Source organism: Rhipicephalus microplus, chromosome 1 (genome assembly GCF_043290135.1).
Source record: "Rhipicephalus microplus isolate Deutch F79 chromosome 1, USDA_Rmic, whole genome shotgun sequence".
Lineage (NCBI taxonomy): Eukaryota > Metazoa > Arthropoda > Arachnida > Ixodida > Ixodidae > Rhipicephalus > Rhipicephalus microplus.
The window spans coordinates 202,698,313-202,717,012 of NC_134700.1; positions in this window are offsets into that span (position 1 = coordinate 202,698,313).

An 18,700-nucleotide genomic window follows, 5' to 3' on the forward strand; every position below is an offset into this window, starting at 1 on the left:
AGATGCGCGAGGCACTGTAGACGCCCACATAGCGTCCCGTTGGTTCTCTTCGTGAGATGATTCGTAGGGAGCAATCTCTGTTGGGATCTCGTCACAGGACGTTTTGTTTGCATCGAAATGGAATTATTTCTCGTCAGTATACTTGAAAATATTTTTAGCAGTTGTAACTATATACCATGTCACGAAACGATATGGACGTACGAGGTAACTTATCTCAGCAACACAACATTGCCAGAGGGCGCTGTGCAAACGCTCGTGGTCGTTGCATGCTTAACAACCTCGACATCTCAGGGAGGTCTTGAGCCGAAACGAAACCATCGTGGTTCTTGCGGGACGAAGGCTCAACGACGAGGGAAACTTAATAACGTCGCGGGAACAAGTAAGTGTGCGCCACGAGGACGAAGGTCGAGCTTCTGGAAGCCGTTCTTTGTTCCCGCACCGCGACAAGGCTGCGCCGTCTTATAAAGCTTCACGCACATTTTCTCTCTGCTAACGTCTTTTAATTGCGCGTTCCGCACCGCCCTGAAGAGTGAAGGGAAAGCGGCAGGCGCTTATTAGCCGGCGATTCTTCGTGTTGCCGTAGCATAGGGGCGTATTGAAAAGTAAACACCAGCAAATAAATAACGAAGAGAAAGGAAATGTGTGCGCAGGTAAGTCGAGGAAGCTGCCTTTACGTCGGTATGGTTTGTGCTATCGTGCCAAAATGTGGTATTATAGAGCTTTAGAATACCGTTTGCAAGCGCTGCGGGCATTGCGGGCGTAGCGGGCGCCATATGAGTTTTGGAATAGCGTTTGCCCTGCTGCTAACCGCAACGCACGATCGCAGCGACACCGTAGCCTCGAAACCAGCCCTTGCGGGCCACATGCGGGCCGCGATCACCGCACGCAATTTAGGTTTTTCTAAGTGCGGTCCGCGAACTCGAACGCCGACTTGCGTTGCGACGCATGCGCAGTGGCAGCGTCCGCACCGCAAGGGCTCGCGGTGCGCTATTCTAAAGCTCCCTATTGTCAGACTCGGCTTGCAGCCACGTTGCACGCGGCGCGTATAGCGTGCGCTTCAGGGATCTGTCTCGACGCTTTCGATAATTGCCGAAGACGCATAGCTTTTAGAAACACTTACTGGGGTTGAGCAACTCAAAATCACGATACGAATAAGAGCGAAGTCTTAGTGGAGAGCTCCAGAAATTCCGACCCACAAGGGGTTCTTTAACGTCTACCCAAAATGTAAGTACACGAGCCTCTGACATTTTGCCTCAACAGAGATGTGGCCTGCGTGCCTGGGATTCGATTTCACGACTTTCGGCTGAGGAGTCGAGCAATAACCACTACACCGGCGCAGTGAATACTGAAACGCTTTTTGTGAGAGGTGTCGAAGCGAAACTTCATCGCAACAGCTTCATCATAACATTTTATCGACCTTAGAAACATAATTTTTCATAACATCACACAATTTCTCATATCTACAGTGAATTATTGGTTCAAGATTCTGACAAATTAAATGTAGAGTATTATATTTATTCCGCGAAGAAGTCTGAGCTGCTTGTCTTCAGTATAGCCCCGCCTGAGGCTATGGAACAGTAAAAGACTTCCCGAAGAAAGAAACAACAATCATTTTACAACTTGATAGCTGCTGCATAGGGAAACATGGGAAAAAGTTTCACCGGAAATGGCAGTGTAGACCGTCATTAAATTAAAGAGTTTTCATCTATTCTGCGCACCAAAGTGTCTTTTTATATTGCTCTTCATTGGCAGGCGGTTGATTGATATGTGGGGTTTAACATCCCAAAACCACCATATGATTATGAGAGATGCTGTAGTGGAGAGCTCCGGGAATTTCGACCACCTGGGGTTCTTTAACGTGCACCCAAATCTGAGCACACGGGCCTACAACATTTCCGCCTCCATCGGAAATGCAGCCGCCGCAGCCGGGATTCGATCCCGCAACCTCCGGGTCAGCAGCCGAGTACCTTAGCCACTAGACCACCGCGGCGGGGCTCGTTGGAAGGCGGTTACATTTGAATTCATAGCTCCAGTGAAAGCTCCAGTGACTCTTTTATACATTGTAAGTCCTATGCATGGTGATCAACGACAATGATAGTTTCTGAACAAAATTAACTACCATATTAACTCGCGTGCTAATAGCACCAGCTAAGGTTGTTCGTAAAGTTGGTTATCAGCTACTAAAACGTCGACATTCCTTTTAATGATTAGTTGCTTACGAGTTGTTTTCTCTTAGTTAAAGTAAAGATGCAACCCCCCTTCCCACAGAAAAACAAAACAAAACTGGTAACGAAAACAAGATTAGGAAAATACCACGTGCCCCACGGGAATCGATGTTACGCGAAGCAGGTGGACGGAAGCTGTCTGCGGTGTTTCTTATTTTAATTGAGTGATGCTGTCACAGAACGAGCGCTAAACAAGAGCGCGCCGCCAAATACTTGCGACAACGGGCGGCAGAAACGCCGCGAGGTAAAAAAAAAAAAAGCAAACATCCAGGGCTCCCGGGCGCGCGCTCTCCCCGCAGAAGCACGGCTTCGCAGACGATCCTCCTCACCCCACATCGGCGGCCCAGCAAGACCGCGATTTTTCCAGAAAGAAGTGGGCGGGGCCATACCGAGTTGACTCACCGGCCGGAGAGGGCATTCCAACTGTCTCGCCCTCTTCCCAGCTTTCGCCGCGTATCGCGCCGACGAAATGACCAGAAATTTCTGGAAGGTGGCGCGGAAGGTATTTAATCGAGCGGCCGAGACGACAGAACAGGAGGTGACGGAAGTTAACGCCAGAGCGCGTAGGAATTCCGCCGTGTAGTCGGCGAAGGTTCTGCCCGTAGTGACGGAACAGGAGGAGACGGAAAGTTAGCGCCGGAGCGCGTAGGAATTCCGCCGTGTAGTCGGCGAAGGTTCTGCCCGTAGTGACAGAACAGGAGGAGACGGAAGTGAGCGCCAGAGTGCGTAGAGAGCCCGCCGTGTAGTCGGCGAAGTTTGTGGTCCGTAGGGACGGCTCGAGCTACAGGCAAGAGTGTGTGTTTACCGCTATCGAGCGAAGACCCGTGGCAACCGCTGCGAGTGTGAAGCCGTCGTGTTCCGGCGAAGAAGTTGAAGTTGGAAGAGTGGCCAATTGAAGACGGGAGGTTTCCTGGGAGAGAACTTCGAGAGTTGCGGAACGACAACAACGCTGGACTTTGAGTGAGTGATTCTCGGAAGAGTATCATTCAGACTTTTGTTCCAAGGACTTTGGACTGAATAGGTTTTATATCTCTTTAGTCTTTAAGTGTCTTGGTTGTTCAATGCATGCGACTGCATTGTAGTGCGTATTGTTGTCTGTGTCCGTTGTTTCAAGTGTGGTTGATTGTACTGTGTAGTACATTGTCTGTTTGGTGACGTATTGTATGTAACTATTGTGGAGTGTGCATACGTGTGTATTGTTTTTGATCTGCCGTTAATGAGAATATAATTTTGTTTGTTTATCAACTCTCGGCTCTGACTTGTTCTTTGGGCCACAGCCGGCGTCCGCTGGCGCACCAATAAGGACCACTTCTAAATTGTCCACGCTTTCGTGGTGCGGTTCGGGGGGCCGATACTTCGGCTCTTGGAATTAGCCCGGCGATCGCCTCCCTAATTAACGGGACAGGTGTGACAATTAATCTGGCGTCCGCGACAGGACCTTTTGGTGCACAGTGTGTCCAAAGTAGTGAGAAAGAGCCTCGAGTTGTTGATAGTGCTATCGGAAGGATTTTGTGTGTTGTTCAGTGTTCTCGTTAACGAGTGCAGGGGAGTGTTCCGATAGACTGATCTAGGCAGATACTTTTTGCACGCGGCAAGGTTTTATTTGCGAGACACCATGGATCTCGAAAAGTTAGTTGCTCTTGGTGAAAAGATGGGTCTTTCTGGCGCCGAACTACGGAAGTGGGTCACCCAGAGGGAAAAAGAAGAAAAAGCAGCCGAGCTGGAAAAAGAGAGGTTGGCGGTCGAAAGAGCCAAAGCGGAAAAAGAAGCTGAGGTGGAGAGAGAGAGGTTGGCGGCAGAGAGGGCCAAGGAAGAAAAGGCAGCTGAGTTGGAGAGAGAAAGGCTGGCCGCTGAAAGGGCGAGAGAAGAAAGAGAAGCAAAGGAGCGACAGCTGAAAGAAGAAAGAGAGGCAAAAGAGCGACAGCTGAAGGAAGAACGAGAGCAGCAATTGAAGTTGGAGCTGGAGCGAGAAAAGTTGGCAGCCGAAAGGGCGAGAGAAGAAAGAGAGGCAAAAGAGCGCCAGCTGAAAGAAGAAAGAGAGGAAAGGGAGCGGCAGCGGCAGCACGAAATTGAACTCGAGCGGCTCCGTTTGCAACAGCGAAACGAAACTCCCGTCCAAGCTAGAGTTGAAAGCAGCGAACGGGAAGATCACGGCTTCCGCTTGAACCCAAGCAAGCTGCTCGTAGCGTTTGATGAAAGGAAGGACGACCTAGACGCGTACCTCCACAGATTTGAGACGATTGCGAGGAGCCAGAATTGGCCGGAGCAGCAATGGGCAACTGCTTTGAGCACCTGCTTGAGTGGTGAAGCGCTCAGTGTGTACGGCAGGCTGACGCCGACCGATGCAGCCAACTACGCAAAGGTGAAAGCGGCTTTGTTGAAGCGATTTAGATTTACCGTGGAAGGATTCCGGGACAGATTTCGGACAGGAAAGCCAGCTGATGGTGAGACAGCTACGCAGTATGCTGCCCGACTTTGCCATTATTTCGACAGATGGATTGAACTTTCAGGGACAGCACAGGAGTACGATGAACTTAGAGAGCTGCTAATTAAAGAACAATTTCTTATTAGTTGCCACCCAAGCCTGTCGCTGTATTTGAAAGAGAGGAAGGCGGAGTCATTTGAAGGAATGCTTGAATTGGCTGATCAATTCTTAGAAGCGCAAGGTGGAACTAATTTGGCCAAGGTCAAGAAGGATTGTCCCGATGATTCGAAGAAATTGGCTCCCGAAGAAAAGAAGCGTGCACCAGAGAGCATTCCGCGATGTTTTCTGTGCAACCGAGTGGGTCATCGCGCGAAAAACTGTCGAACGATCTTTACGAGCCCTCCGGTAGTGAAATGTTTTAAGTGCGGTCAGACTGGGCACAAACCAGATGCATGTCGGAACGGAGTGAGTCAAACTCACCAGGTATCCTGTGTGCAAGCAGCACCAAAATCTGATAATGCCGTCACTGATGGATTCGTAGAGTTGAAGAATGGGGAGAAAATTCCTATTGTTGGTGCTGTAATGTCAAAACAGCCAACCGGTGTTACGAAGGGAATGCCAACGCTTCCTGGAAGGATTGCAGGCAAGAAGATTACGGTTCTAAGAGACACCGGTAGCTCCACGGTTATCGTGAGGAGAAATTTAGTACGGGAAAGAGAGTTGACAGGCAGAACGAAACCGGTTTGCCTAATTGACCGTACGGTCCGTATGCTTCCCGAAGCAGAAATTGAGGTTGAAACCCCGTACTTCAGCGGGAAGGTTACTGCGTTATGCATGACGACCCCCCTGTATGACCTTGCCATCGGAAACATCGACGGGGCGCGAGGGCCAAGTGATCCAGAACGTTTGGGAGAAGACCCGAAGATAGAGCCCTCGCCAACACAGCGGCCGCGAGATACAGTGGAGGAACATCCCGTGACGGAGCTCACTAGAGCCCAAGGTGAAGCTGCGGCGCAAGAGACAGCGAAGGAGAAGACGATCGTGTCGAATCAGTTCACGGGCCGAGCAACCGGACGTACGTCGGCACGACCTCAACCGACTGACAGTGTAAAGGAGACGGAGTTGGCCAGCCGGGCAAAATGTAGAGGCATGATCAAGCGGGTAAATAAACAGACAGGACCCGTCGAATGTAATGACGCGTTAACGGTGTCGGAAGAGACAACGATGGCTGAGACGACGCCTCAGATATCGTCGTGGGAAAGGGCTCGCCGAAAAAGAACGTGGAAACACAAGAATAGATCGAGCGAGCACCGCAAAAAGGGGCGCAAGCGCTGTTCGAAGTACTCAAGATAGGTGCTGAGGTGGAATCAGAATGTGTTCGGCAGGGCTGAGTGACATATGTTGAGTTAATGTTCTTGTTATCCTGTGTCTCAAGTGTATGTCGAGTGAGTCAGTGTTCTGGGCGATGGTGTGATGTATAGTGTTGTATAATTGTTGGATAGACAGAACTTTGTACGTTTGTATTGTTTAGAATGTGTGATGAAGTGTTGTAGGCATGTACCTGTGGTTATATTTCATGTGTTGTGGAATTGAACTACAATGTACGTTTGTATTGAGTGATATATTGTGAATGTGAAGTGTCATGAGCGACGGATTGTGTTACAGTCTGTGAGAATGTGTGGTGACTGTTCGCGCTCGTCTGTGTGGTTTTTGAATATTATGAGATAATATTCTTAAAGTGGGGGGCAGTGTCACAGAACGAGCGCTAAACAAGAGCGCGCCGCCAAATACTTGCGACAACGGGCGGCAGAAACGCCGCGAGGTAAAAAAAAAAAAAGCAAACATCCAGGGCTCCCGGGCGCGCGCTCTCCCCGCAGAAGCACGGCTTCGCAGACGATCCTCCTCACCCCACATCGGCGGCCCAGCAAGACCGCGATTTTTCCAGAAAGAAGTGGGCGGGGCCATACCGAGTTGACTCACCGGCCGGAGAGGGCATTCCAACTGTCTCGCCCTCTTCCCAGCTTTCGCCGCGTATCGCGCCGACGAAATGACCAGAAATTTCTGGAAGGTGGCGCGGAAGGTATTTAATCGAGCGGCCGAGACGACAGAACAGGAGGTGACGGAAGTTAACGCCAGAGCGCGTAGGAATTCCGCCGTGTAGTCGGCGAAGGTTCTGCCCGTAGTGACGGAACAGGAGGAGACGGAAAGTTAGCGCCGGAGCGCGTAGGAATTCCGCCGTGTAGTCGGCGAAGGTTCTGCCCGTAGTGACAGAACAGGAGGAGACGGAAGTGAGCGCCAGAGTGCGTAGAGAGCCCGCCGTGTAGTCGGCGAAGTTTGTGGTCCGTAGGGACGGCTCGAGCTACAGGCAAGAGTGTGTGTTTACCGCTATCGAGCGAAGACCCGTGGCAACCGCTGCGAGTGTGAAGCCGTCGTGTTCCGGCGAAGAAGTTGAAGTTGGAAGAGTGGCCAATTGAAGACGGGAGGTTTCCTGGGAGAGAACTTCGAGAGTTGCGGAACGACAACAACGCTGGACTTTGAGTGAGTGATTCTCGGAAGAGTATCATTCAGACTTTTGTTCCAAGGACTTTGGACTGAATAGGTTTTATATCTCTTTAGTCTTTAAGTGTCTTGGTTGTTCAATGCATGCGACTGCATTGTAGTGCGTATTGTTGTCTGTGTCCGTTGTTTCAAGTGTGGTTGATTGTACTGTGTAGTACATTGTCTGTTTGGTGACGTATTGTATGTAACTATTGTGGAGTGTGCATACGTGTGTATTGTTTTTGATCTGCCGTTAATGAGAATATAATTTTGTTTGTTTATCAACTCTCGGCTCTGACTTGTTCTTTGGGCCACAGCCGGCGTCCGCTGGCGCACCAATAAGGACCACTTCTAAATTGTCCACGCTTTCGTGGTGCGGTTCGGGGGGCCGATACTTCGGCTCTTGGAATTAGCCCGGCGATCGCCTCCCTAATTAACGGGACAGGTGTGACAGATGCGTTGACAAATGACGCTAAGGATATCGACAAATTTTGTGTGCACAGTAATTCATATATTGAGCACTTGCACAATGTTTTATATAACCAGGTGCATACAGTTGCATAACGATGCCAACTGCAGCCTGGGTATTACCAACACAATATAGAAGTGGTAAGCTGATATACAGTACTTGTCCTTGCGAGGTGTCCTTGCGGTACGTATACTTACTCCCGTGGATGATGCTTAACTATAATCGAATTTAACCGGACTTGATGCCTGCACTATATGAGCACGTATGCAGTGTTCAAAAAATTATATAACAAGCAGTGCAACCGCAAAGGACGCTTCATCAACATTACGCTTGCATACAGTGTCGTTTTCCGAAGCGATTTCGAAAGCTGGTGTGGCTCTGTGGGAGAATACTCGAATGACATGCAGTATGCTTGGGTTGGATTCCTGCTGGAACCCTTACATTTATTCTTTGCATTCATCGGGCCAACGCTGCCAATGTCAGCTTTTCTAAACGTTCACACATTTAAAATACCAATGTCTCTTCTCGCCGTTCCTTGGTAGATATAAACCACGAATCATGAGTACCACGGATATGCGAATGTACCACACGGGTCTGGAGGGAAGGGTTCGACGATGTACCCCGCAGCGGGACTTCCACGTTATTCACGCCATGACCAGCAATACATATTTGGTACTAATTTTGGTTCCCCTTCCACGTTAAAGAGGCGATCACGAGAGCACACTGACGTAGGCAGCTAAATAGACTGTAGTAAAGAAATATAGATACCTGAATAGGAAAGCTCAAAGTGCCTGCAGTTCGCTTAGAAATGCTCCACATCTAAAAGCATTTTGGTTTCGTGTGAGATCGCGTAGCGCTGGCCAGGTGATCGGGAACAAGATGCGTCCGTCCGAAGTGCACGACGATGCCTACACTCTTAATAAGGTCCTGGTAAGAATCGGGCTATATCCTGGAGACCAGACGAAAAATACCTGGTATCCTGGCTATATCCAGCACTTAAAGCGGGACCGGACTAAGAGTGTAGTGAGTATGTGCCGCAGAAATCGCGCCTGCCCCAACACTCAGCACTGGTCTGCTGTCGACGAAGAAGCGGTACGCAGGCAAAAACACGTATGCCGTGATATTGGGCCGATCCCACCATTAGGCGGAAATGTTGTAGGCCCGTGTGCTCAGATTTGGGTGCACGTTAAAGAACCCCAGGTGGTCGAAATTTCCGGAGCCCTCCACTACGGCGTCTCTCATAATCATATAGTGGTTTTGGGACGTTAAACCCCACATATCAATCAATCAATCATCCCACCATTGATCACCGGTTCAATAAACATAAAGAAACGAACACAAGGACGGCTGCCACCAGGTAATACTTTGGGATAGATATATCCAATCATTTAGATATACTTCATTGCACCATCAGGGTTAAGCTATAGCTATAAACACGGAGACCCCATGTGTCAGCTTCACTGGTTTGCCATCTGAACGGAGGGCTTGAGCGGCGATTCCACATTGCCGCAAATCGAAACATTTGAGAGTAAGTGGCGCCTTTTACACATACGCATTGAATGATAACCACACTATATGTAATACTTCTGAATACACCACGTCGCTGCTGCTTACAGTTGCCGGCTGACGCACCACGTGATCCCTTGTACATGAAGTGAAACAGAACTGCTTGCCTAGACTTGAAAAAAAAAAAAAACGCCGGCAAAACAACGGCGCGAGTGCATTCAAGCGAAGCCCGCAATCGCAACGGGGAGCATGGAGCGCTTTATTAAATTGCGACCCGCAGGTCACGTTCGCGAATGTCTTGTCCTTACAATAGCCGGCACACCGTATACACTTGTATCTGGGAGTAGCACACGTATGCCGCGTATAAGCCCACGTCCCTCCCTTTTGATCCGGCTCCAGTATCCTATAGCAACGCTCCTTATTCCGTCTTCTGTATTTCGCTCTTATAGCTCCGTTTCTGTCTGTCTGCGTTGCCAAGACTCGGCCATATTGCATTGCTCAAACATGCGTAGTGCATCTATGTCGAAGCATTGTGTTTTTAGGAGCTCCAGTTTTTACCTATATTTGAGCGTATGACACTTGAGTACGGCGCAATCGCGCGATCAATTTTTCAACTGTGCACGTTTTCCGAACTGCACGCCACGTCTTCGACCGTCTTCACGTTCAAACCAATGGTAGAATACAAAAGGCAAAAATAAACGGTGTCGTGTTGAGCATTTACCTCCCAGTCCTTACCTCAAAGCGGTAAACAAAGCGCTAAAGGAAAACAGAGTGCACGTGGCCCTGCAGTTTGTAAGTTCGGCTATTGGCCTCGAGATCTTAGAGTGACGCCCTCTCGAGTGTGACGTCAGTTTGTGGACTACGGTCCGCAAACTGACGTCACACTCGAGTGTGGACTACGGTCCGCAAACTGAGCCTACACGGCGGCCGCTTTGCAGCCGCCATAGGCTCCTGTGCGTGGATTGCCTGCTTCGGGCGGGAACATTGTCGAACGAACAGCCTCGCGAGGGCGAACTAACAGCCACAACGAATGTTTTCGAGTGCGATTATGAATCTGTTTTAGTTACAGCCCAATTGACAGGGCCAAGAAACATCTAAGATGACCGATATAAGCAAGCCGATTCCACCGACCGCGTTGATGGTCAGAAAGTGAAACTGTGTGCGAGTGTTCTCGCTCGTCATCTGCCAATTCCACCGTGCGGTATTATAGAGTTAAAGTGTTTCGAAGTTTCAATGAGCGTGCCTTTCTCCGGCATCTGCAAGCAAGCGAAATGTCGTGGTGTCTCATGGACTATGCGGTGGTATACAATGGAGGCCACGTTGTTGAATGTACGTAGCCGATGCCGTCAATGGAGATCGCATCACTATCGTGGCTCTGGTCCCAAAAACACGTGGACTTGCGAACCCGCCACACAATGTATCCGTGGCAATCGAGTGCTGTGCAATGGTGAAGTCTGTGCCTCGGTGTGCTTCGCCCATTCGTAAAAAGGACGATATCTTTTACAACAATCCTAAAGAGAAGGGCACGCCTGCCCTTTTCCTCAGGATATTTTTTCTGCAGTGTAACGATAGTGACAGAGAACAAGAAGATATGTGTGAGAATTGCTAATTTCTGACATTCCGGCATTCGCAAACAACACACGAGATAATAATACGATGGAGAAGCTGTTTAGATTGCTGCTTCGGCAGTCAATCGACCATTCATGCCATCTACCAAAAATGCAAAGCCGCATAAACTTACCAAACTTGAGATAAGAGTGCTTGAATTGCAGTTATGGGTGTCGGCAGGGCGCAAGCCCATGTTGAATTGCAGTAAGAACAGTCTTGAGAGATAGGCGCTGGTCTGAGCTGCAGGAAGGGAGCAAGTTCCAACTTAATGCACCCCCCTGGCCGATGCAAATGACTGCAGTTTGTCTCACTAATGTTTGTTCAATGAGAGCGATATCATGAAGTAGTTCATATTAATACCACACAGGGCCGTCACTCGGGCATCAGAATAGAACAAATAGCTATCGCTTAATGTATATACTGCGTACACAGCTGCAATGATTATATGTGACAACCTTTAGTGAATGTGACAGCAACAGCGACCACAGGTTTCGCTTATGATTTGTGGTAAGCTGCGCTAGGCGCGCGTTCGTCTTGATTTGTAAACTACGAACATATGTACGTAAACCAACCAAATAAAGCTGCAGTCTGAGATGTCCTATACACCGCTCAGCTGCGTTCACGAGGCGCGCTTACCCAGGGCGATTCGGAGGCCACATAGTTGGCTGGGGGCCTTCGCGATAGGTTATGGGACGGCACCTCACCTGGTGTAAGTCGCCTACGCCTGTAGCCTGTGTGCAATAAATGGCTTAAATACTGGCGAGGCGCTGAAATACGATTGAAAGCTTACCGAGAAGTGGAGTGTATAGGGAGGGTATAGCAAAAGTCACTCTCTGAAAAGTGCTTGCTGCACACGGTTGATGAAGGCGTGGCACCCTTTCCCTCTCTAAGTTTGACTATCCACTTCTTCCTCAACCTTCGGGTCTTTGGGATAGTTGTGAAATCTAACGCCATTTTCAGGGGTGGGTGCACAGCAGTACTCCATAATTGTGCAGCACTAGCCGCGGAGACAACCGGCAGCAGTTTTAAGAAACAAAGCACTGTGTCTTTAAAATGAGCGTTAAGCGTGGACACCCATGGTTGTTAGAACAGCATCGTTAGCCACCCCCCACAAGATAGCGAATTGAACTGCGTCTTTGCCGAGCTTTACAACGACGTTGGTTTCTAAACGGGGCCGCGCCTTGAAAGCGTGCGAATCCTTGTACTGAGGTCATAAAAGCGTGGTTCGCAGCGCCGCCATCTGTCGCACACTAGAATTATCGATCGCGTCTGATAAGATGTGTGAAAAGCGAAAAACGAACATAAATAAGTCAACATATCTATCTCATTCGCACATTTACATCCTCTATGCGTAAACGTAACATATTTCAGCACTTTGGCCATTAATGTTATTTCTGCCATAACAGCTGTCGGGAAAGACCTTTTTGTGCAGCGTATAATGGAAAGAAACAGTGTAGCGGTGTTATGTTTGCACGCAACGCGAGACGTTAATGGATTATTTCTTTTTTTCTATGTCTCGTTATCTGCCGTGCGCATGGGAAACGTGCATAATCAATGTAGGAATTCCAGTACTGCGATTTAGTGTGTAGAGGTGTACGTTGGCCTTGTAACTCGACGACTGGCTCGCTGATTGGCTGTTTTTATTTTGCGTCTCTGGCAGTTTTCGCACCGTCATGCTTGCTTCGAAAGTAAACAGCACATTCTGTCGCCTGTCATGATTACCGTCTCGCGTGCGTTTTACATCTACGCTCTCTTGCATGCGGCGCCTGTTGCATGACAACTGTTCGAAAATACGCTTACGGGCCCGTGGCAAAATGAGACGACCATGCTCTTTATCTCTAGGCGGTGCTTTGAGTGCACCGACACGCAAACTACTTTCCTATTTGGGCGCTGCAACGCAGACTGCGCGCCGAAGTGGAGCATATATATGCGTCTTGCGCAACAGATGTGACAGGTCTGTATACTTAAAAACAAAAGTACGACAGTTGTGGCGTAAGATACGGATCGAAGCCCGCTACCACCGATAAAATGAGACGACGACACCGCAAATTAAGTGGACATTAACAACATTTTCAAAAAAGATGAGCTGTTCACCGCACAGCCAGAAATGTCCTTCCTCGAATGAAGTTTGGACAGGCGCGCATGAACGATTTTTTTAAGTAATATTGCGAAGCGTGCGGCAAATGAAGTCAGTGCTGTACAGCCACGCAATCGCCACACGCCGACAAGATTTGCTAGAAGATACAGCGTTCGCAAACAACGTGGCTCGCTTCTCCACGTCAATACTTGCGCCCTTATACAGTGTTTCTCGACGCTCAATTCAAAAACAAAAAAGGCATTACGGAAACGGGAAGATAAATTACCTAACAGAAATTTTCATGTCAAAACGAAAGTATGACCACACGCAGTTCCCTTGGTTACATTTTCATGAAGTCAATAAGTGACGTCAGAAAGCGGCACCCGTATTTTAGCCCTACCTTTAAGTCACGATGAACCCATTTGATAACGTGTTATGCTACGGCAAAGCCATCTCACTGCAATCTGTACTTCGTGATAGACGGTTATATGTAAGTTGATAACAATACTAAACTAAAAGACACAAGACCTATAAAAGTTAGTGACTATACGCTGACGGCCCCGGTTGAACGATGCTTTAGATATATTTAGGGATACTGTCGTTCATAGATTGAAGATAGTTAATCATGTTTGCTGTGTATGGTTCTATAGAGGCGGCACTGTTGTACAAGGCGTAACTGCGCTCTGTAGTCACTCTGACATCACAACACTAAACGTCCGTTGCGCAAAAAAAAAAAAAATAAAAAATTCCAAGCGGCGATTATTCATATCGCTTCAGATAGTGAACCAGACATACAGAGGGCGCATAAAGTTCGCGAGCCAGGCGTTTACCAACCGCAATGCGAGCGTAGAGCTTGGACAATTTTCTAGTAGCCCGCAGTACGTTGCCAGTTATAGCTCGAAAATTCCGGCGTCTCTATAATCAAGCTATCAGGTTGATTCCCCTTCAACGCGAGAAATGATCGAACGAGGCCTCGAGTGCGTCTGTGAATAATGGTAGACTCAGGTAGGGAACGTATTCACGCATTCATTTCATTGTATGGAAATGAAAAAAAAAGACTTGATTTTTTTCTAGTGTTGGCGTATATGGTTTGGAAATGTACCAAAAATATGAATGAAAAAAAAAGAACATGGATGGCTTAACTTTGAAGGGGTAACTGACACTAGTAACATGGTTGAACCACAGAACGAATGTAGCGGCAGTCATAATATTAGAGCCCTCAGTGGGCGAAAAAGAAGATGTTGGGAAAACTACACGAAGGGTTTAAACCAGGCGTTCAACTAGAGGGTGATATATTTGCACTCACTTGGTGCATACGTGCGTGCACAGTGCTCAGAGTTGACGTTTATGAACAGGATTCATACAGGTAATAGGTGCGTTCATGACATTGCAAACAGAGGGTATATGCGACTGGGTATATTCAGGTTTTCAGGCACCGTGCTGTACATAGACTGAAAGCTCGAGGAGCAGCTGAAGGAGTTACATAGAAACGGCGAAGTACAAACTCTAAAAAAAAGTAAGGAACCTAAACAAGTTTCTGAAGTTCGCCGACAAAAGCGTATCCAGAATTGTTTTTAGAAGACGGGGGGCGGCGGACATCAAGGAGTGAAGCAGAGATTCTCTCACTCTGTGTGTTTGCAAAAAGTGCTTAATGATTTAGAGTATTCGGTACTCTACTATGGGAGAGCTGAAAGACGTCCCTTGGACGTCACCACCTTCATGAGGGTTGGGGGGGGGGTTAGAAAAAGTGGGTAACGATTTAGAGTACAGAGTACTCAACTATGGGAGAGCTTAAAACCGTCCCGCAGCACTACATGAAAAGTGGTTGTAACCCTCACTGTCCCTCGAAGATACGAGTGGAAAGTTCAGCCGATCCCACGTACCTTGGTAATCGATGTTATGCGAAGCGGCGCAGGGAAGGTGACCATGTTGTAATCTTTCTATTGTGCGACACGTTATGAAATTGACGCTAAATATATGTACAAATGTCGCACGCACAGAAATATGTTGAACAGTCGCAGATGTTTATATAACAAATTTGCACTTGCGCAATGATGCCAAAAGCAACATGAGTATTAGCAACGCCAGAAGTGATAAGCTGATCATGATGCGTCGGTGCTCGCGAGAATGGTAGCACTGGGCACTGCAACATAAATCAACTTCAGCGCATGACACCTAACTACAATTAACTTTAGGCCGATGTGGCAACTGTATCATAGGAGTACATATCTAAAGTTTTTAAAATTGGTTAACTAGCACAGCAACTACAATTGATGCTTCACGAACGTTAGGGTCTATCTGAAAGTAGTGCTGAGACTTGGCGTGGCTCTGTGGTAGAATATTAGATTGCCACGCAGAATTCTGGGCTCGATTCCTGCTGGAACAATGACATTTACTCTTTGTATTCGTCTGGTCAATGCTGCCGATGTGAGCCTTTTCTTAACACGGACGTGCTGAAATTACCCATCTATTTTCTCACCGTTCCTTTGTATAGCATTGCGAAAACCTTGGAGGTAGTTGCAATGCTACAATGGCTTATGCAAAGCAAGTGCACAGAAGCACAGGAGTAAAGAAAATTAGCAAGAATAAGTGAATGTTTTTCGCAAAGTTCAGGCGGTGATCACGAGAACACCCAGGCGTAAGTGGATAGATAGATAAATAGATACGCAGATAGATGCCATAAGTGCTTGCAGTAAGCAAAGAAAAAAATGCTTCGCATTTAAAAACAGAATTACGTTCACTTAGAAAGCTTACGAAAGTAGGCTGTTTTATACGTATGCACATTTCTACAAGGCAAAAGTGCGATAGACTCTGAGAATACGTCAAATATGCGCAGAAACCAAGCCACGTATTTGATAAACTTATAAACAGGGAGCTGTGACTTTTATTACAGAGATGAGTCACGCATGTAGCCAAGAAACACAAATGTCTGGTTGTATGCGTAAAAGACTGAAATGTGCTCGTTTATTTACCATGATCATCATGGATATAAGGTGAAGTGAGCAGCGATGGCGTAGTGTGGCGATGGCGTAGTGGCTAGAGCATCAGCCTCGCATTCAAGAGTTTGAAACCTGGTGTCACGCAGTTCACAACCGGATTAAAAAAAAACATCCACGTGGAGATGGAACCGCAGTAGGAGGCATCGAGTGCGGCCTAACCGGTGACCACCGCCGGTAACGCACTTCCTCACCAGAGAAGGATTGGCCACCCTGGTGCAGTATCTGGCCACTACCTCCCACATGCATACGTCAATTGACTCACGGCCCTCAATTCCCAGTGGCTGCGAAGCAACTGACCACGGTGGTGGTCAGATCTGCAACGCAGCAGAGGGTGCAAAAAGCCTCTGGATCCGGACAGGCCGCCGTTGGAACCTGAACTTGGCAACGCTTAACGCTAGAACCTTATTTACTGAGGAATGTCTAGCTGTCTAGGAGCTAGAGGGCATTAAATGGGATGTAATAGGGCTCAGTGAGGTAAGGAGGACAGATGAGGCCTATATGGTGCTACAGAATGGACACGTCCTTTGCTATCGGAGCTTGGCTGACAGAAGAGAACTGGAAGTTGGAATCCTAATTCACAGAAACATAGCTGGCAACATAGGGGAATACTATAGCATTAGTAAAAGGGTGGTAGGTATCGTAATTAAACTGAATAAGAGATACAAGATGAAGGTGGTACAGGCTTACGCGCCTACATCCAACCATGATGACGCTTCAGTTGAAAGCTTCTATGAACACGTGGAATCGGCAATGAGTAAGGTAAAAACACAGTATACTATACTGATGGGAGACTATTGAAAAAGTAGGGAAGAAGCAGGCTGGAGACCAGGCAGTAGGAGATTATGGCATCGGTACTAGAAACACCAGAGAAGAGCTACTAGTAGAATTCGCAGAACGCAATAATTTACGGATTTTGAATACCTTCTACCGAAAACGAGGAAACCTGGAGGAAACATGTAGGAGCCCTAATGGCGAAAATAAGAGCGAAGTAGACTTTATAATGAGTGCACACCCAGGCATAGTGCAGGATTTGGAAGTGGTTGGCAAGGTACAATGCAGTGACCATAGAATGGTATGGTCTCGAATTCGCCTAGACTTGGAGAAGGAACGACGGAAACTGATACGCAAGAAGCCAATCAATGAGCTAGCACTGAGAGGGCAAGTACAGGAATTCAGAGTCTCGCTTCAGAACAGGTACTCGGTTCTTAGTGATGAAACCAACCTGTGCGTAGATACAATGAATGATAATCTGACGAGTATCATTACGGAGTGTGCAGTGGAAGTAGGAGGCAGGGTAGTTAGACAGGACACTGGCAAGCTTTCCCAGGAAACGAAGAATCTCATTAAGAAGCGTCAAATCATGAAAGTCTCAAGTACAACAGACAAAATAGAACTGGCAGAGCTTTCGAAGTTGATTAATAGACGTAAAGTATGTGATGTAAGACGGTAAACATGAAGACGATTAACACGACCTTAAGAATGGAGGAAACGTCAAAGCAGAGAAGAGGGAACTTGCGATAGGCAAAAATCATATGTATGCGCTAAGGGACAAGGAAGGCAAAATAACTACCAATATGGATAGGATAGTTAAAATAGCGGAGGAGTTTTACAGAGCTCTGTACAGTAGCAGAGACAACCACGACCTTAATACTATAAGAACTAGCAGTAACCCAGATGACACCCCACCAGACGGAAGTTAGCGCCAGAGCGCGTAGGTATTCCGCCGTGTAGTCGGCGAAGGTTTTGTCCGTAGAGACAAAGCAGGAGAAGAAGAGGATTTCCACCTGAGGGGTGAAGGCTCGAGCTACAGGCAAGAGCGTGTGTCTACCGCTATCGAGCGAAGACGCGTGGCAACAGCTGCGTGTGTGAAGCCGGCGTGTTTCCGGCGAAGAAGTTTGGAGCTTGGAGAGCGGCCAATTGAAGACGCGAGGTTTCCTGAAAGAGAAACTTCGGGGGCAGCGGAACGACAACAACGCTGGACTTTGAGTGAGTGATTCTCGGAAGAGTATCATCCAGACTTTTGTTCCAAGAACTTTGGACTGAATAGGTTTTCTATCTCTTCAGTCTTTAAGTGTCTTGGTTGTTCAATGCATGCGACTGCATTGTAGCGTGTATTGTTGTCTGTGTCCGTTGTTTCGAGTGTGGTTGATTGTACTGTGTAGTACGTTGTTTGATTGGTGACATATTGTACTCAACTATTATGGAGTGTGCATACTTGTGTATTGTTTTGGATCTGCCATTATTGAGAATATAATTTTGTTTTGTTTATCGACTTTCGGCTCTGACTTGTTCTTTGGGCCACAGCCGGCGTCCGCTGGCGCGCCAAAAAGGACCACTTCTAAATTGTCCCCGCTTTCGTGGTGCGGTTCGGGGGGTCGATACTTCGGCCCTTGGAATTAGCCAGGCGATCGCCTCTCTAATTAACGGGACCTGTGTGACATAGGTATCGTAATTAAACTGAATAAGAGATACAAGATGAAGGTGGTACAGGCTTACGCGCCTACATCCAGCCATGATGACGCTTCAGTTGAAAGCTTCTATGAAGACGTGGAATCGGCAATGAGTAAGGTAAAACACAGTATACTATACAGATGGGAGACTTTAATGCAAAGGTAGGGAAGAAGCAGGCTGAAGACCAGGCAGTAGGAGATTATGACATCGGTACTAGAAATGCCAGAGGAGAGCTACTAGTAGAATTGGCCGAACGCCCTAATTTACGGATTTTGAATACCTTCTACCGAAAACGAGGAAACCGCCAGTGGACATGGAGGAGCCCTAATGGAGAAAATAAGAACGAAATAGACTTTATAATGAGTGCACACCAAGGAATCGTGCAGGATTTGGAAGTGCTTG